The sequence below is a fragment of the Ptiloglossa arizonensis genome, chromosome 5, assembly GCF_051014685.1.
Source record: "Ptiloglossa arizonensis isolate GNS036 chromosome 5, iyPtiAriz1_principal, whole genome shotgun sequence".
In the NCBI taxonomy this organism is placed as follows: Eukaryota; Metazoa; Arthropoda; class Insecta; order Hymenoptera; family Colletidae; genus Ptiloglossa; species Ptiloglossa arizonensis.
In genome coordinates this window covers 24,485,782-24,506,616 of record NC_135052.1, presented here as the reverse complement: position 1 = coordinate 24,506,616, position 20,835 = coordinate 24,485,782, and the positions used below count along the sequence as shown (strand labels likewise).

The 20,835-nt window shown below is 40.9% G+C and overlaps 2 protein-coding genes across 8 annotated transcripts in view; one reads left to right on the top strand and one right to left on the bottom strand.

Moving 5' to 3' along the window:
• The window catches only part of Atg4b (Autophagy-related 4b), an 87,329-nt gene that overhangs the window by 17,688 nt on the left and 48,806 nt on the right, over nt 1-20,835 (bottom strand). The window lies entirely within an intron of this gene.
• Nucleotides 1-20,835, top strand: part of Mglur (metabotropic Glutamate Receptor) — a 76,628-nt gene that overhangs the window by 9,671 nt on the left and 46,122 nt on the right. For 2 of the 7 annotated variants that reach the window (XM_076312549.1, XM_076312542.1), the window contains exon 1: nt 746-1,331. The exons of 2 other annotated variants lie outside the window; for them this stretch is intronic. The gene's annotated coding sequence lies outside the window, so the exon portion shown is untranslated. Of the gene's footprint in view, nt 1-745; nt 1,332-16,204; nt 16,323-16,516; nt 16,766-16,844; nt 17,049-17,118; nt 17,497-20,835 lie in introns of those variants that run through there. 3 more of the 7 variants (XM_076312544.1, XM_076312543.1, XM_076312548.1) reach the window with 3 other exon arrangements.

Sequence of the window (20,835 nt, the reverse complement as noted above, 5' to 3'; positions counted from 1 at the left end):
TCAACATTTGGGTAAAATTCCAATTATTTACCATTCCTCCGCGCATAATTTTATTTATTCAACGTCAGCCGAATAAAAATTCCAAAAACTGCTAATCACCCGTCCCGATTATATCGACCGATGTATTCCCCCGGTTCTAACATTAAAAATCCTCCCAAAGCACTTAAAAAATTCAAACTTCAATTCGAATAAAATTCCAAATACCATAAATCATCCGCCCGGATTGGATCGATCGATATCCGCCCGGTTCTAATATTAAAAATCCTCCGAGAGTCCTCCAAACCCAGCTGACGAAAAATTAAAATTCCACTCGCAAAAACCGTGCAACACCGATTGGTACAAATTCCCAAGTTTCCTCCCCGTTGAGTAAAAAAAATCCCCGAGTTTCCCCCCCCCCCCCCCCCCTATTGCACCGTTCGCGTCATCACCGATGGTGTATCAAACCGTCCGCGTTAAATCGATGGGAGCAACGTCGCTGTAACCGAAGTCGTCCCAGTGAAAACGGAACTGCATCGACCGGTGGCGACCGAGATCGAAATTTCGTGAGATAGGGATCGAAAAATTGGCGGGAAAATCGGGCCGCGCGACCGTGACGACGGTAGGCGGGCGGAGGAGTAGCTCCGAGTCGCGGTGGCGAGGGTGGGGTGGAGGGCGGGGGGAGAGAAGGGAGGAGAGAGCGCGCGCACGAGTGCAAGAGGGAAGAAGCGGCAACGGGGGCGAGAGCAGAGGGTGGTTCGGCCGGCCGGCCAGTCGTGCTGTGGCGGCAACCCACGACGCGTAGTCGCTTCACGTTCACCGCGATGTTGCCAAAACAACCCCCTCGGGCATCCCTCCGTACCCTCGAGGACCGATCCGCGGTAGGGATGAACTGAGTACGCGAGAGATCGGCGGCCGGGTCGATCGCCCGGATCGGAGCACACGCGAGGACGATGCGCAGCACGGACCGCTGAGCTCGAATGTTACGTCCTGACGCCCCGCGTCTGGCCCTCCACGCCTAATATCCGTTGGTTGGATCCGTTTGCGTCAGTGGGATCGTCCTGTTGGTCCGCGCTGCTTGGCGATCGGGAAGCGAGCCCCGCGGAGACCGAGCAGTGGGAGCGATCCCCCGCCCACGGGGGACCGCCGAGCGGGACGGACGGACGTTCGTTGGGTAAACAAAAGGATCCAGGGTATCTGGTTACCGTTCCGGTGTGATCGTTTCTGGGAACACGTGCAGAGGGAGGAGGTATTCGGGGAATCGATTCGGAGCGCAGAGGTACAAGTGGTTTTACGTGGTTTACTCGTCGGTGATTCGCAAAACGGTTGGAAGCCATCGCGAGGATCGTCCGTAGGTAAGTACGAGGGGGTGGTGGGTGGTGGGTGGGTGGTGGGCGGGGGCATCATCGGGACGTAAAAGGGAAAACTTCGCGGCGAGGTTCGCGAAGGACGTTCGTCTCGGGGTGTTAGTCCCCGGTCGGTGGCACGAAGGACTCGGCGCACACACGGTTGATCCTCGCGGATAACCTTGCTTCGGACGAATCTACGGGTCGGACGCGAAAGTATCGCGATGGTAATTCGCAGGGGAAGAGGAATCTTCTATCTCGATCTACTTCTGTCTACTTTTCTCCCTGTCTGTCTGGCTCCCTTTATCTCCCGCTGGGGAGAGAACCAAGTGTCGCGCTCGTAATTGACGAAGAGGACACGAAAGAGTGCTCTCTCTCTCTGTCTCGTTCTCTACTTCGGTCAACTATTCTCTACTTCTTTCTACTACTATCTACTTCTCTCTACTCCGCTCTACTTACTTTTACTACACCCTACTTTTCCCTACTCCTTTCTATTTCTCTCTACTACTCTCTATACTGCTCTTTACTTCCTTCTACTTTTTTCTACTACTCTCTAGTACCCTCTATTATTCTCTACTGAGTAGTAGAGAGTGTTCTACTCTCACCTACTTCTCTCTACTCTTTTCTAATTTTTTTACTACACTCTACTTTTCTCTACTCCTTCCCAATTCTCCCTACTACTCTCTATACTTCTCTACTGCTCTTTACTTCCCTCTATTTCTTTCTATTATTCTCTACTACTCACTATTACTCTCTACTGAGTAATAAAGAGAGTTCTATTCCTCCCTATTTCTCTCTACTCTTCTCCACTTCTTTTTACTACACACTACTTTCCTCCACTCTATTTCTTTTTACTGCACCCTACTTTTTTCTACTCTCTAATACTCTTTATACTTCTTTACTACTCTCTACACTTCTTTACCACTCTCTACATTTCTCTACTCCGCTCTATTTCTCTCCACTTCTTTCTACTACTTTCTACTCCCCTTTACTACTCTATACTACTTTCTACTCCTCTTTATTACTCTCCACTACTTTCTACTACTCTCTACTCCTTTCTATTACCCTCTACTACTCTTTACTTCTTTTTATGTTTCTCTCTACACCTCTCTACACTTTTCTACTCCCCTCTACTAATCTTTACTTTTCTCTATCTCTCTCTATACCTCCCTACACTTCTCTCCTCTTCTCCACTCTTCTCTCTATTTCTTCCTACTACTCTCTATACTTCTCTACTCTTCTCCGCTTCTTTCTACTACTCTCTATTCCTTTCTATTACCCTCTACCACACTTTATTTCTCTCTATTTCTCTCTACACCTTCCTACACTTCTCTCCTCTTCTCCACTCTTCTCTCTATTTCTTCCTACTACTCTCTATACTTCTCTACTCTTCTCCGCTTCTTTCTACTACTCACTATTCCTTTCTATTACTCTCTACCACTCTTTATATCTCTCTGTCTCTCTCTACACCTCTCTACACTTCTCTACTCTTCTCTCTGTTTCTACCTACTACTCTCTACTTTCCTCTACTCCTCTCTACTCCTCTCTACTCCTCTCTACTCCTCTCTACACCGCTCTACGTGTCTCCCTGACCCCACTTCCCACTTCGCTCCACCTCTCCCTATTTCTTTCCCTCCCCCATATCCCCTTCCAATCACCCACCGCAAGTGTGTCTTCCTCGCGCTACCTCTCCAAGACACCTACCCTAACCGTTCTTCGAACCACGATCGACCACGATCTACTCTATCGTTCTACTCGCCCCGCGTTGGATCCCACAGCCTTCTCGATCACCTGCTCCTAGAATAGAATCGATCCCTCCTACCCAGTTCCGTCGTGGTCGTCGATCGAGCCGGACGCCCAACCGAGGGATCATCGAGGACTCTCCGCCAGTGGTATCCGGCAGCGATTTAGGGGCGGTAAACACGTCGGCCGTTCCCGCCGACCGGTGGTATCGATTCGATACGCATCATATTCGTACGCGGTAGCGCTCCAGGGCTAATTGTTTCCCACGGAGAGGGAAAGGCAGACGGGCGTCGTCGTCGTCGTCCTCGTCGTCGTCGTCAGATGCGTGATGCCAGCGTTTTTCCGTGGCGACGTATGAATGAAGCGGAGATCGTTATTTAGGTCAGCCGGCAATTTTCGTACCCGAGGCTTTTAAGCGTCCCGTTCTCTAAAGGGTTTTCAGACGCGGTGAGGGTGAAAGATACGCGGCAGGGCCGGGGGGAGGGGAGCGGTGCCGACCTACCGGGGCGACGATAACGCTAACCCGCCCCCAGGGCTCCAAAAGGCTCGGTTACGCGAATTTTTCGCCAGCCGGCTCGGTCTCGCGCGTTGGGCGCCCGAATTTCGAGGAGGAATTCCAGGACTTGGTTAAATCGAGGGTCGAACGTCTTCTTTAGGGAACCGACCTCGAGAGATCCATCGTGAATAGGTGTAAGCGGTGATTGCCCCTCGAGTCGAGATCCCAAGCTGCCCGAGAACCTCTCGAAGACTAGCTGGACAAGGAAGAGGAGTTCTCGCGGGATAATAACGGGGTTCGTCCTATGCTAGTGCGAGGGGGGTTGGTGACGTTTGGGAGGATAAACAAATTTTTGGGAATATCAAGTGGAACGGATGGTGGGGGTATTTTTCGGGTGGATGGATAGTGGTTTGGGTGGTGGGGGAATTTTTTGAGTGGATGGATGGTGGTTTGAGTGGTGGGGGAATTTTTTGGGTGGATGGATGGTGGTTTGGGTGGTGGGGGAATTTTTTGGGTGGATGGATAGTGGTTCGGGTGGTGGGGGAATTTTTTGGGTGGATGGATAGTGGTTCGGGTGGTGGGGGAATTTTAAGGTGCTGATTTTGAGGAAGGGGTGGGGAATTTTGTCTGAGGAGTGGGGAGTATTGTTCCGGGAGTGGGGAATATTATTCGAGGAGTGGAAAGTTTTATTCGGGGTAGGGAAAATATTATCGGAAGGGTAGAGTGTATTGTTCGTGGGAATGAATGTATTATTTGTAGAGTGGAAGGTATTATTCGAGAAGATTGAAAATTTTATTTGGGGAATGGGGAGAATTATTCGAGGAGGTTGAAAATATTACTTGTAGAGTGGAAAGTATTATTTGAGGGGATAGAAAATATTATTTGAAGAGTAGAAAGTATTATTTGAGAAAATGAAAGTATTACTCAAAGAGTAGAAAATATTATTTGAGAAAATGAAAGTATTACTCAAAGAGTAGAAAATATTATTTGAGAATATTCAAATATTACTCAAAGAGTAGAGAGTATTATTTGAGAAAATTAATTATTACTCGAAGAGTAGAAAGTATTATTTGAGAATATTCAAATATTACTCAAAGAGTAGAGAGTATTATTTGAGAAAATTAATTATTACTCGAAGAGTAGAAAGTATTACTCGCGAAAATGAAAATATTATTTGAAGAGTAGAAAGAATTATTTGAGGGGATAGAAAATATTATTTGAAGAGTAGAAAGTATTATTTGAGACAATGAAAGTATTACTTACAGAGTAGAAAGTATTATTTGAGAAAATTAATTATTACTCGAAGAGTAGAAAGTATTACTCGCGAAAATGAAAATATTATTTGAAGAGTAGAAAGAATTATTTGAGGGGATAGAAAATATTATTTGAAGAGTAGAAAGTATTATTTGAGACAATGAAAGTATTACTTACAGAGTAGAAAGTATTATTTGAGAAAATGAAAGTATTACTCAAAGAGTAGAGAGTATTATTTGAGAAAATTAATTATTACTCGAAGAGTAGAAAGTATTACTCGCGAAAATGAAAATATTATTTGAAGAGTAGAAAGAATTATTTGAGGGGATAGAAAATATTATTTGAAGAGTAGAAAGTATTATTTGAGACAATGAAAGTATTACTTACAGAGTAGAAAGTATTATTTGAGAAAATGGAAATATTACTCAAAGAGTAGAAAATATTATTTGAGAAAATGAAAGTATTACTCAAAGAGTAGAAAGTATTATTTGAGAAAATGGAAATATTACTCAAAGAGTAATATTTTAGGGGATAGAAAATATTATTTGAATAACCCAAAGTATTATTAGAGAAAATGTAAGTGATCTCTAATAATACTTTGAGAGTATAAAGTATTGTAAATGTATAAAGTATTATTCGAGGAAATGAAAATATCACTTGAGGGGTAGAAAATATTATTTGACGTATAGAAAATATTATTTAACGAAGAGAAGGTATTATTCGAGGAAATGAAAATATTATTCGAGCGCCAGAAAGTATTATTTGAGGAATAGAAACTATTACGAGGATGAAAGATATCATTCGAAGGAATAGAAACTACCATTTAAGAAACATTATTTAATAATATTTACTATTTAATAATATTATTCGAGAAATGGAAAATATTTAAGAAATAAAAAACGGGCTCATGCGAGAGCATAAAAAAACATTAGTTTAGTAATGAAAGATATTATTTGAACAATAGAAAATTATTATTTTACTATTAGAAAATATTCAATTGTAGAAAATATTCCAAAATTCAAAAAACCTTCGAATACCTTCGTGTGTACAATCTAATCTATAAAACGTGTATCGTACTTCACGAACAATAATTTCCAGCTGGTAAACATTTAATCGCACTTTTTGCACATTCTATGCACACCGAAGTGTCCCCACATACCTCGTACGTCAGCGATATTACACGTCAGAATATTTATTACGTCTATATTTGTATTTCTATACACAGAACCTCTCGATATACACTCCGTGATAATATTAAGGAACCGCTTTAAATAGCTTGAAAAATAACGGTGGCGACACCGTTTCCAAGTCTGTCGTGTCGAATCGTTAAAAATTCCTCGGCATCGAGGTCATGCATGCGGTCGAAACAATTATTTTATCAACGGAACGTTAAACTTTAGAGTTTGCACTGTAATGCTCTGTTACCGAAACGGGCTACAATTTTTCACCTACTATTTTCGTACCAAATCCGATTTCTACAACCGATATTACCAAAGTGTACCACGAGGTGTTTGCACGCTCGATGTGCGAGAATTGTGTCGTCATTTGTTAGAAATTTTTTCTCAATTGAACGCTCCACGGAAATTCTACACACGGTCCCCCGTTTTCTTTTTTTTTCACACACATTCCACCGCGAGATCTTCGCGCAAATTTCTCATACCTTTCCAGCAACGTTTCAAACGTCACACCCGGTATACACCAGATTTCGCATGAAAATAGCCAAAATGCAAGGTTTGCTTCAACTCGTGATAACTCTGCACGGAAAATAGTAACTCCGCTAATGAAACACGGGATTAAAGTCCAGACGTTAAACTTTAACTCTCTGCTGATAAAAGTTGGAAAAAAAATTTTTTAAACAGTGTACCAGACTTTCGAAAACTCGTCTTTGAAAATTCTCTCGAGTGTATCCCAATCCATAATTTCCAATTTCAAAATTATTTTCCGGGTTTCATACTCGTAGAATATTTAAATTTTCTATTTTCCAAACGATTTAAAGTGTTCTTTTTTCTGTTTTTCAATTGGACAATATTTTTAAAGGAATTTTTTTATTTTTATTAAATACTAGTGTACTAGATTGTTCATAAACTTTTGTCGTTTTTTTCATTGTGAAAAAAAATACTAAAAATACTATACTATTATACTAAAATACTTCCACTTTGAATAATTGTAAATATACGAACAAATCGACATACCTAAATGAAATTTCTTCTTTGGAAAAATAAAACGACGAACCTAACAGTGCCAATTCTTATCGAGCAAACTATTATTAAATTTATTAAATTGTTCGAAGAGTCATTTCATTTTTTTTTTTTTTCAGGTGAAACACGATTTTTTACAGCGTACAAACATTTTACTAAACGATACGTTCTCCATTTTGGAAAACGAGATTACTCTCCAAACAACCCAATATTATTCAGTGTTTCACATTTTGGTAAATATCGGTGTTGGTCGAGTACAGAAGGAACTTGGTCCCTTCGCTAATAATAATCGACCAAACGATAAAACTAGGTGAACATTCGTTGAACCGATCTTATCGAGTCTCTTGATTCTTTAACCTCATCAACGAGGGAAGAAGATTCGCTTTAAATTATCCGTATTATTCTCGCGGTGCAACAATGTTTCTTCTTCGCGGCTGCAATCGTCGTTTACAATTGCATTCGTTACCGCTATTCACGATTTCTTCTGATTTCGAATTCAATTTCAACGTCAGAGTATCCAACGTTTCGACGACCGAGCGTCTCGAGGACCAGCGGAAAAAAACGAAATTAAAATCGTGAAAATTCAATTCGATGGTCCACCATCGACACGGAAAATTATAAATAAGTTTCGTTACCGTTCGATGTGTACTCTCGTGTCTGTATACGGCAAACCCTCGATTATGCTGTCTCACTCTAATCGGTCGTACTTATTTTTTAACAAAACAATTGGTAGAAAAATTATCGACGCAGTAATATTTCACTTTCGCTCGAGTAAGTGTACTCTTCGTAGTATTCGTTATTGTTTAAATATATAACGCACGGTTTTTCGTTCATTTTATTTTCTACGGTATTAAATTTTTATTATTTTTAGTATTGTTATTTTGTTTGTATTTTTTTAGTACTTGCAGGGTCTGTAAAAAATCTTGTATTTTAGTCAAATGAAATATTAATATTTATCAATTAATAATTATTTATCCGATCAAGTAGTACTTGCAGTGTATGTAAAAAATCTTGTACTTTAGTCAAATGAAATATTAATATTTATCAATTAATAATTATTTATCCGATCAGATAGTACTTAGTGTCTGTAAAAAATTCTGTGCTTATGTAAAATGAAATATTAATATTATTCTATTATTTTACGAATTAGACATTCTACCAGAATGAAATTTTAATATTATTCTACTAGAACGAAATATTAATATCAATGCATTATTTTAAAAATCACATGTTCTACTAAATTAATTATTGTATTATTTCACGAATCATTACTGTACATTCTATTAAAATTAAATAATATCATTTGATGAATTTACGAATTATCTATTTGCAGAAATTTAATTCGATCGTTTGTTATTTGAATTAAAAAAATGTAAACGAGATTCGTTGGAGTGTATACTTTTTACTGGGTCTATGGAACTACTTTGCGCCTCATTTAGGCGGAGTGTAAAAAATTTTAGCAAAAGGCACAATCTATCGTCGATAGGAAGGCACGCAATGAGTAGTTACTCGAAAAATACTCGCTGGTGACGATACAATGAAAACAATGGAAAACAAGCGATAGCGAGTCGAAACAAGGGATGTACGTGTATTATAGTTCCCACGATTGTGTCATTCGCCTTTTCAGTTGCGTACTGGCAATCGTATTTTAACGTTACGGGAAAGTAATTATTCCCAGATAAACTTATCGAGAGTTTCCTTGAAACTTCAGCAAATATTATTGTAATTATTATTGTAAAAGCGATAAAGTGAAGACACGTGTTAGAAGAAAGAAAATAAAAAAAAAAAAGGAAAAAAGAGATCCAGAAAAAGTTCCATCGTCGAAAATAAAAAAATTCCATTGGGAAGAGAGAAGGGAATTTTGAAAAAATTTCATCGTCGAAATTAACAAATTTCACTCGAAGGAAATGAAAAAGAGATATGAAAAACAAAAATAAAATAAAAAAAATATCCATCATTGAAAATAATAAATTCCGTAAAAAGAAAGAGAGGAATTTTTAAAAAATACATCGTTGCAAATAATAAATTCCACTCGGAAAAAAAAGGAAGAGAAGAATTTAAAAAAATTCTATCCTCGAAAATTAACAAATTCCACTCGAAAAAGAGAAAGAAAGGAATTTAAAAAACGTCCATTATTGAAAATAAAAGAAATTTCATTCGATGAAAAAGAAAGAAAGGAATTAAAAAAAAAAGATTCCATCCTCAAAAACTAACAAATATCACTCCGAAGAAAAAAAAGAAATTAATTAAACAAAAGTTCCATCGACAAAAATAAAAAAAATTTCACTCCGAAGAAAAGAAAGGAATTTAAAAAAAGGGATTCCATTCTCAAAAATAAACAAATTCCACTCGAAAGAAAAAAAAGAAATTAATTAAAAAAACGTTCCATCGTCCAAAACTAATAAATTCCAGGCTACAAATTAAATTTGTTACAATCGATATATTTAAGAATTTAATATTGCGTTCCTTGCGGACCGTATGGAATATAAGCGATCAATTTTTGGCATACTGGGTGGCAAAAAAAAAAAAAGAAAAAATAAGACTTCAAGGACTCACGGTACTCATCGGGTGGAATAAAAAATATCCGATCCACGTAATTGCTACGATCGATAAAAAAAAGTATAAAAGTCACTTTTGTTATTTACGAACATTCGATATCGTAAGTGAGTCTCTTTGCAGTAAATTGAACGTAAACAGAGGTGTTGATTTAGAAGTATCGGTTCAAGGTTTTCAACACCAGGCCACTAATATCAACGAAGATTACTTCACAGTCACGAACATAACCTAAATCTTCGGTATCTATTCAGTATCCAGTGTGATAACCGTTACTCACGTACTATTAATAAAGTTTGCATATTGTTCTAACGTTCAAACGGCAAATATGCACTTTGCATACGGCCTTGTCAATGGCAACGTTTCTTTAGCTCGCTGTTTCCACGCGGGGAGGTATCCTAATCGGTTAAATTCCGTCTCGTGAATTATTCAAAACGATTCGTCAATGTTTACCCAAATTTGGTTTCCTTTCACTTATCGGTTGGTTTGCGAGATGTGCATTCAAATTGATGGTAGACACATCGAACGTTCACGCGTGACGAAAATGGTTTGTATCATTGATGAGATATGCAATCTTTGTTAATATTAGCGATCTTACGTCATCAACCTTGAACCGATGTATTTTTGACCAAACAACTCCTATTTATATTCAACGTATTTCGAAGAGACTCGCTCTGTCGAATATTCGTAAATAACGAAAGTTTATTATAAGGAAGAATTAAGTCGATTTATCATTTTGTTTCTCCCGATAAGTACTGTAAACTGTAATAGTAAATTTTTTTTTGAAAATTAGCTTACAGATTCGTTATAAAAAAAAAAAATAGGTACAAGAGTTTAAGGACTTGTGGTATTCATCGAGATGAAGGTTTTTTAAAAGTTTCATTTTCGATAGATTTGTGGATTGTTCTTTAATGTTTCGATAATAATTGTGTTCGATCGTGATATATTTTCAAAATTATATTCGATATAGATATTTATTTTTGAAAAGGTTTTCGTAGGGTTAAAGGTCCATAGTTAATATTAATAACAAAATTTAGGGAGCCTTGCGTTAAATAAGAAATGATTGACAAACAGAAGTAAAAATAATAGTAGAATGATAATCGATTGTTAACCTACTATATGGTCTTTTTGCATTCACGGGGCATTAATGACTAATATGTAAAATATATGAAAAATGTACGTAGAATGTACAATTTGAACAATAATACAATATTATTAATATTGAATTTTAGTAGAATATATAATTCGTAAAGTGATAAAATAATATTAATATTTAATTGTAGTAGAATATTTAATTCGTACAATAATACAATAATGTTAATATTATATTGTAGTAGAATATTCAATTCGTACAATAATACAATAATGTTAATATTTAATTTTAATAGAATATACAATATTAACATTTAATTTGAGTGGAATATGCAATTCATAAAATAATGCATTTAATTTTGGTAGAATATACAATTTGCAAAAAAATAAAATATTAACATTTAATTTGAGTAGAATATACAATACGTATAATACTGCATTTAATTTTGGTAGAATATATCATTCGTAAAAAAATACAATATTAATATTTAATTCTAGAAGAATATACAATTTATAAAATAATATTTTAATTTTAGTATAATATATCATTTGCAAAAAAAAAGTACAATATTAATATTTTATGGTAATATATCATTTGCAAAAAAAAGTACAATATTAATATTTTATGGTAATATATCATTTGCAAAAAAAAGTACAATATTAATATTTTATGGTAATATATCATTTGCAAAAAAAAGTACAATATTAATATTTTATGGTAATATATCATTTGCAAAAAAAAGTACAATATTAATATATTATTTTATGTATATACAGTACTATAAGTACCACAAGTCCTCGAAGTCTTGAACCCCTTTCTTCCACCACTCTGCGTACAAGGCCTGCCATTGGGGAGGGTTCTAAAAGAACAAGGTAGGAACAGTGGGGATCCCCCTTGGGCGTAATTAACGCAGTGACTTACGAAGTGCATCGAACACTTCCTAAAAGTTGAGCCGACTTTCGTGCCTCCGAATTAATTAGAGCGCAAATATAGTCCTCATCGAATACCCCTCTAGCTCTGGCCGCACCTAGAGATCATCCAGGGGGCCTAGAATCCCTCTATGTTCCCCGAGATCCGTTTCGACTCGAAACCATCCGGGAACAATTTGAAACGAGCTCGTTAGACGGCCCGGACAGGATTAACCCTGAATTCGATCATCGTTCCGCGAGGACGGTTACATCTCGCTGACACTGGACACCCCCTAAGGGGGTGAACGATGACGCATTCCCCACGTGCTCAAACGAGAAAGCCCAACGAGGCGTTCCCTCGCGTTAACCAACGTCTCCATCGTTCACCGGTCAGCCTAATGAGCTCTTTCCCCTGGGGACAATGAGAGTGGAATCTTCACCGAGGCGAGTGTATAATAGAAAAAACCCCCGGAAGATGAAGAAGATGAAAGAGAGCAAGAGTTGTCTCCCGATGACGCAAGCCGGCTGACCGGCTGGTGAAACAGTAACGAGGACAGCGACAAAGAGACCGCCCCCGATGAGGCCGGGAATCGTTTTCAGGGAAACAAACGGATGGGAGGAGGTTGGTCGGGAGGGACCTGAGGGAACAGCCGCGGAGCGAGTCGAAAAATAATCTCCGCGGGAGCGTACACAAGGGGGAAGGGGAGAGGGTGGCGGTGGTGGTGGATAAGTGTCCGCGGGCGAGCAGGGACAAACTTCACGGGGGGGTAGGTCTGGGTAGGTTTGGGGAGGGGGAGGGGGGGACTATTGATTTGTTTTTGTTGCTCGCGATAGCCGGGGCCGAATGTGTGTCAGATGCCAGTCGACGAACGAGATTTCCCGAGGGCGAGGGCGAGGCTGAGACCGACGGGAGACAGAAACAACACCAGGGAGTCGGAGAACCGAGCACCGTCACCGAGGCAATTATCAAGAGCGTACGGGACGATCGTCGATCGAGAGGAATCTCCGATGACTGATCGAACGGGACACGGGGACACGGACGGGTCTGGTTCTGGTCCTGGGTGACGCCATTGCGAGGAATGTTGGACCTGAACCTAGACCTGCACCTGGACTTTGACCTGTGTGGCGCGATCACGAGAAAAATCTTGGACCTGGACCTGGTCCTAAATTGGATTTGGACCTAGGTGACGCGATCGCGAGGAATGTTAGGCCTGAACCTAGACCTGCACCTGGACTTTGACCTATGTGACGCGATTACGAGAAAAATCTTGGACCTGGACCTGGTCCAAAATTGGATTTGGACCTAGGTGACGCGATCGCGAGAAATCTTGGACCTGCACTTGGACCTATGTGACGAGATCACGAGAAATCTTGGACCTGGACCTGGTCCTAAATTGGATTTGGACCTAGGTGACGCGATCGCGAGAAATCTTGGACCTGCACTTGGACCTATGTGACGAGATCACGAGAAATCCTGAATCTAGACCTAAATTGGGACCTGGACCTGGATACATGTGACGCGATCATGAGAAATCTTGAACCCAGACCTGGTCCTTAACCTAGACTTGAACTTAGATGACGCAATTGCGGGAAATCTTGGATCAGAATATGGGTGATGCTATCATGAGAAATCCTGAACCTAGAGCTGATCCTAAACCTGGACTTAGATTTAGGTAACGCGATCACGAGACATCTGGGACCTGGGTATGGGTAACGCGATCACAAGAAATACTAAACCTAGACTGAAATCGGGACCTGGACCTGGACCTAGGTGACGTGATCGCGAACCAACTTAGATCTGAACCTGAATCTAAACCTAGACTTAGACTTGGACTCAAACCTGGACTCGGAGCTGAAACTAGACTTGTACCTGAACTAGAACTCGGACCTGAATCTAGACTCAAGCCGGGAGCTAGACTCGGACCTAGACCTAAACCTAGACCTGGACCTAAATTCAGACTTGGATTTAAACTCGGATTTAGATCTGAGTGACACAATCACGAGCCATCCCCAAGCTAACCCAGACCCAGACCTAAACTCTAATCTCGACCTAGACCTAGACATAGACTCGAACCTGAATCCAGACTTAAAATTATACTTAGAATTAGACCCAGACTCAAATCTGGACCTGAACCTAGACATGGACTTGTACTAAGACCCAGACTCAAATCTGGACCTGAACCTGGATGACGCGATCACGAGCCATCCTAGACCTGGACTCGGATGACGCGATCACCAGCCATCCCCAAGCTAATCCTTGCCCGGATTAGCCGCGTTCCTGCGGCCGCGACTCTAACGACGTTAGGATCCCCCGGCCGCGACTCTAACGACATTAGGATCCCCCGGCCGTGGCTTTTAATATCGTCGAATCGGGAAGAGATGACTACCTCTCCCCCTCCCCCGTTCCTACTGCCCCTCAGGGCGCACGTAATCCGAGTCGCGAGATTGGAATAACCGCGACCAGTTCTAACCGCGTTACAGGAATCGCAGTGCTACCATCATCGATCGACCCGGCGAGAAATTGGAGAATCGCGTCAAGCAATCCCGGAAGGCCTTCGACCGTGGGGTTGACAATTGGCGAGCGGAGACGTCCCTCCCCCCACAGATCGAAGGTCTGAGCGACGCGGCTACGCTTTCCAGATCGTCTTCTAGACACGCTTGTTAGCTACCGTCTACGACAGATCGTGGGGTACAAGTTGGGGGTTCCTGGCTCGGTCTTTCCCGAACCGCTTGATTCCCTGAGGGTTGACGACGATGTCCCCTTCCTGCGACTGTTGTTGACGCAGTCTACGCTCCGAGGAACACTAGCCCTGGCTCGAAGGGAATGTGGTCTCTGAGCGAGGACTATTTAGACAGTGTTTGTCATTTTTTCTAGATATTTAACACGACTGATTTTATCGGGTATAAATATAATTATTCGAACCAATTTTATTTCTCTTTTACGAGAGTTAAGGAAACAACTGACAAAGGAAGATTCAGAAGTGACCCTCACCGATTGCGATGAAACTTGGCACATTGATAGATCTGTACCTACGATAGGCGTATCTATAATTTTAGGTGTAGATGATCGGTCAGTTTTGCGAAAAATTGATATAGAAAAGTTGGACAAAGCGCATGATATATATATTTTTACATTTTTTGGTATCTTGTCAGTTTCTAATGTAAAAGAGAGCTTGTAAATGATGATCTGCGCGAAGGAGACTAAGTTCATTGAGTAGGGAGTGTGAGGTGAAAGGCACCATCTTTTTTTCAGCTGATTTTTGCCGTACGTGGTCCAGCATTGTGCAAAGGCACGATGCTCTTACAATCGACAAGTGCTGGTCGTTCCTCTTGCAATTTTTCTTGGACCTTATCTGCTATTCATCTTATCTGCTAGTTCTCCAATGGTTCGACGTGGGTTTTGCTCCACTAGAACCTTCGAAGCGTTGTCATCGATATCCGTTGACCGTCCCGGCTTAGGGTCATCTCGAAGACTAGTATCTCCGGAACGAAACTTGGCAAACCAATTCCGCACAATACAATATACCACTACACCTTCACAGATAACGTCACATATTTCATTTTTGCATCAGTCGTCACAATGTTACCATTCTGAAATCTCCATAATATCGTGCAACGAATATTTTCAGATTTCTTGATAATACATTTTCTCTTACATTTTAATTTTTATAACCTTATAACTTTTGGATAAAAAGATTGGATAATTTTTGATAAAATGCGTAATATTTCATGTTAAAAACTTGCAGTAACACCATTCGGTATCAACGTATCCACACATTACTTATTTCGAGTAATGCGCGGGATCCAAGGTCATGTGTCCTTGAGAGCAGACGATCGTTGATGTGTTAATTACAATAGGAATTCCAGGCCTCGCAATCCCCGGAGAGAACCATGCTTACAAACATCTCCAATGCCCCCGAACAACAAGGAACATCGTTGACCTAACCCAGACCTAACGTAAAGATCGCACGAAATTGCCGCGGCACTCGAGGCGTTAAAAGGCGCATCGTCGCTCGCCTAGCCGGTACCAAAGCGGACGATATCACCGAGCAAAGACATCCCTCTCCGTCGTTGAAACGAAAGACTCTTGTGCAGCATCGTCGCGATCGTCCGCGAACGAAAAACGCCGCACGAGACGGCGAGACGCGTCGCTGACTCTCGCGACAGGGTCGCGAGAGCCAGCTAGAGTGAGGGGGAGGGGGGGAGCCACTAAATGAACAACAGCGGCGCCTTCGTCGGAGAACGGTGGAAGAAACGGGAAGTCGAGTAGCGGAGGAGAGTGCGACTTCAAAGAAGGACGAGAAGAGAGTGGGTGACGGAGAGGGTAAAGGGCCCGGTGGAGGGGAGAGGCGAGGAGCGTGGCATGAATTAGAACTCATTTGGTAAAGTGTTGCGCGTGTAGCGAGTTTTGAAGAGGTCGTCGCGGGTGGTTCGACGTCGAGGCGTGTGGAGTAGGGGGGGGTGGAGGGCGGATGGGTGAAAGCGGTTGCCGAGCCGCGCGGGTGGGGATGGACGAGAGAGAGAGTGGGCGGAGGGACCGACAGCGAGAACGAGGGTGGGGAGAGTGGGAACGGCGAGCGCGATATGAGAAAAAGAGCCGACGTAGTGGCGGTGGTGGGGGTAGAAGGAGGCGAGCCAGAGAACGCGCGATAGTGGGAGAGAGAGGTCGGCGGAGAAATAGAGGGATACCACTTTGCTGGTTCTCGCTTCGTTCAAAGAAAACGGGTCGACTTGTCGAGGTTGTACGACTACCGAGTAAGTAATACCCTTTAATCAACGACCAGGGAGGAGTGAGGCCGGAAAGTTTATACCGAGGGATCGGCCGTCGGCGTGAATCGGTACATAGGGGGGCAGTGCAAAAACGTGGTCACGGAACTTTCTCGGTAGGTGGGGGGCGGCTGGGTGGGCAACGGGTGGGCGGTCCTTTGACCATCGAACGATCCGGGGAACTTCTTGACTATGAATCCGCTAATTGCGGACCCCTATTCGCCACCTGTCCCCGATGCCTATAGAGCAACCGCTGCAGCAGTTCCGGCTTACGCGCATCGATGACTACCGCGCGAACCGGCACCGATGGATCCCTGGATTTCTATTGGCAGACGACAGAAATTTTGGAGCGCGTCAACCCTTCGACTAGGGACGATATTGGCGCGGGCCGTACGCCGTGTGCGGACGATCTTCTCGCGTATGGAATACACGTACGTTCCGAACGCCCATGGGCGTTTGCCGCACGCGGACCACCGAGCGCTTATAGTCAAGGGGTTAACTTTCTTATAGCGAATCCACGAGTCTTCTCGTTTATCGCCGTGCAAGGTTCACTCCCCTGTGCTCTTCCGGACATTGTGCAGCTTTCCGTACGAAAATATACCGAACGGTCAGCGGTGCTATTAGCCTCTTGATTTACGACAGTTCTTTCGTACGTGTTACGATATCATCCGAAGCACTTACTCGAACGAAGAACAGATTTCCTGAACCCGGTCGGTAAGAAAAGATCATCCGAGAATCTCGGTACTAAATTCTTCGTATATTTAGTCACGGTTCATCTTTCTAGGAAAAGACGTTACGCTCTTTGGATTCTGATTATTCTTCGATTCTGAAGCAACACGAATCGGTGAAGTTCGGATCGAAAACAGAATCGCAAAGCTGTTGAAGGTGTTCTAACCTTGAGCCCTGGTGGCCACTCAGCGGGAGAATGTAACTTTACGCGCGAACTGTGCTTGTGTTATGATGTTTGGTGGAGATTGTTTCGAGTTGTCTGTGTTTGCACGTTCGTATTCACGTATTGACCAGTTGTTCCAAACGTTCGATCCTGGGTAGGGTCGAAACATTGTGAACCTTTTGCTACGACGGGCAACTATAATCACGAGACACCACTTAGGTAGAACAGGTGGCTACAGTCACGAGACACCACTTAGGTGGCTATAGCGAGGTACGACCCTTTGTACAATTTACATTTTAATGTTTAATTAAAATTTAAATTCAAGTGCCGCTCTGACATCTCAAAGATACATAGAATGCACTTGATTATCTAAATGAAACTTTTTGACAAATTATACTCTCAAAAGCGAGGAAAGTATTAAATCACTAAATGGACCTTGACGTCCATGTGGCGCTGATTGAGAAATATGAAGGAAACGCAACTTTTTCATCAATTATAAGTGAAAATCAAATTAACAGAGTCACTCGTGATCTTGATGTTCATGTGACATTAACTACACGAAAAAAATAGTATATTAAGAAATTCTTGCTTCCAAGAAATATTCTTGCTTCAGAAAAATTCTTCTTTTTCGAAAAATCATTACGAAGGAAACTTTTTTAGGCATAAGACGTAAACCTAAACGTTTGACGACTGTCCGTAGGTAATGTGGACACCTTTGACGCGGAGTCTAGTTCAGAGAGAGCTCTCTAGCTAATAATCCCTATGCATCTCTCGTAACTTTCTCTACAGTTTTCCTTCGTTCGAATAAATTGTTTATACTCCATCCATCTCGAAATGTCCACCAGTAATACGAACCATTGGAACAGGAAAAGACAAGGTACGAAAACAGAGTAGATGCATAAATCAAATACGGATGAAAGTAGCTCGGATGATCATAAAGGATTTTAATACATCATCAGGTTCAAGGGGTGAATCTACGTATTAAAGTGATTACAAAATTTCCTATGAACATATATATTATATACACCTTAGTTCACGAGTTATAGATGATTGAACAAATGTTCAAAGACCCCTATTTTTATGTCTAGACTCCACGCCTATGGTAGGTAGTTCTCATAATCCAATAGACACTCTGTACACCTTATCTTTCGAGTTATGATGGATTAAAGAAAATGTGCAAAGTATCCCTTATTTTTATGTCGTAATCATGGTATATGAAACTTCAATTAGATATGTCTCTAAAGTCTTAGAGTCTTGGGTATGTCTTACCATCTACATCCAATGTTCAACGAATTCCATCAGGGACCTATACTCTATTATCCTGCAAAGTGGTGTTAAAAATTAAGGGGGACAGATTAGGACTTCCCCTAGTTAGTATGTAGATTCACCCTCTGTAGCGTGGACAGGTATTTCTAAATCACTCTGCATAACCTCGCCAAAATTTTCTGCTCCATCAAACGAGCATGCGCCACTCTCATGAAGGCTCTTCGTGCAGAAAAAAGCTTCGACTCTGGCTCACGTTTTCTCCAGGATTTTCTCTGGTATTAACCCTTTCGGTAAGATAAAGTTCAGCTGAAAATCTCCCATACAGTAAGGTTGTACGGGTGGCCAGCAACGCGAGATCAAGCAATAAGCTTACAGCGCAATAAGATTAATCTGATTCCGAGATACCTGGTATTAACCCTTTCGTTACGGTAAAGTTCAACCGAAAAGGTTCCATACAGCATAGTGGTATGGGTCGCCAGCAACCCGAGATCAAGCAATAAGCTTGCGGTGCAATAAGATTAATCTGGTTCCGGGATACCCGGTATATTTATTCGTAATGTATAAAGTGTTTCAGAAATACACTAGACCTTAAGAAATATTTGACCATTATCCCTTGAACTTATTGGAATTGTACAAAATATAGTGAAAGTTTTCTTTTTTTTTTTGTTAAAAAAAAAACTCTTTATTACCTGTACCTATTATTACAATAATGATTAATAAAGGATTTATATGGAATAGATAAAATTTTTGGTAGATCGGTTACATCGAAGCTGACGAAAACAAAGTCATATCGTGATGATTGATTATATTATCTTTTTAATTATTTTCATGTATAGAATTCATAACTACGGTGGACACCCTGTATATCTTGATTTTTGAGTTGTGAACGATTAAAGGGAATGTTCGAAGTGTCTTGTGCTCTTTTATTTTGGAGCGGTTTAAAATTCAACGAAACTCAATGATGTACTGTTCGCAGTTGAGAAGTTGACATATGGAAGAAATTAAGAATTGCATTGGGTGAAACGGTTTAATCGGTCTTCCAAGGCCTAAGATCGAGGAAAAATTGCTCGATATCGTCCACAATACCTTACAAGGCGATACCAAATTTCCAGGGGTCATCTTTCCAGCTCCCAACTATACACGATCCTCGAGAAAGAATACAAAATGGATTTCAAATTATTTGTGGAGCATTTAGTATCTTCGAGCGTGTGCAGAACTCAATGCTAAAGCGTGCAGTAGCATGAACTTTGAACATTTTCTTTAATCCACCATAACTCGAAAACTGAGATGTCTGTTGGGTAGTTAGAAGTATCTACCATAGGTGTGGGGTCTAGAAATAAAACTAAGGAACACTTTGAACATTTTCTCAATTGTACAATAAGAAGTGTCTACCATAAAAATAAACACCAAAATAGGGGATACTTTGCAAATTTTCTTTAATCCACCATAACTCGAAAACTAAGTTGTACATTGAACATTTTCCAATAAGAAAACTAAAGTTTACAGCATGTCAGTTGTACTATGAGAAATATCTATCATAGACATGGGGTCTAGACACAAAAGTAGAGTATACTTTGAACATTTTCCAGTAAGAAAGCTATGGTTTACAGTGTATTTATTAAATCTTGGGTATCTACCATAGGCGTAGGACCTAGACATAAAAGTAGAGGGCACATTGAATATTTTCCAATCATAAAACTATAGTTTACAAGGTATTTGTTGAATCTTGGGTATCTACCATATGCTTAGGATCTAGACATAAAAGTAGTGAACACTTTAAACATTTTCCAACAAGAAAACTAAAGTATACAGCACGTCAGTTGTACTATGAGAAATATCTATCATAGATATGGGGTCTAGACACAAAAATAGAGTATACTTTGAACATTTTCCAGTAAGAAAACTATGGTTTACAGGGTACTTATTAAATCTTGGATATCTACCATAGGTGTAGGACCTAGACATTTAAGCAGAAGGCACATTGGACATTTTTGAATCATAAAACTATAGTTTACAGGGTATTTGTCGAATCTTGGGTATCTACCATAGGCGTAGGACCTAGACACAAAAGTAGTGAACACTTTAAACATTTTCCAATAAGAAAACTAACCTTCACAGTGTATTCGTTGAACCTTATCTACCGCAGTCATGACGTCTAGGTATGAAAGTAGATAATTTGAACATTACCATAACATTCGATCACCCATAAGTCGAAAACTAAGATAATACACAAGGACACACGTTTCGCAAGTGGGCTCTCTCGCTTACCTCGAATCGCGGACTCAGCTCCCGTACCGTGTACATTTATTTCCGTATCACCCAGTATTCTTCGCTCCGCGATGG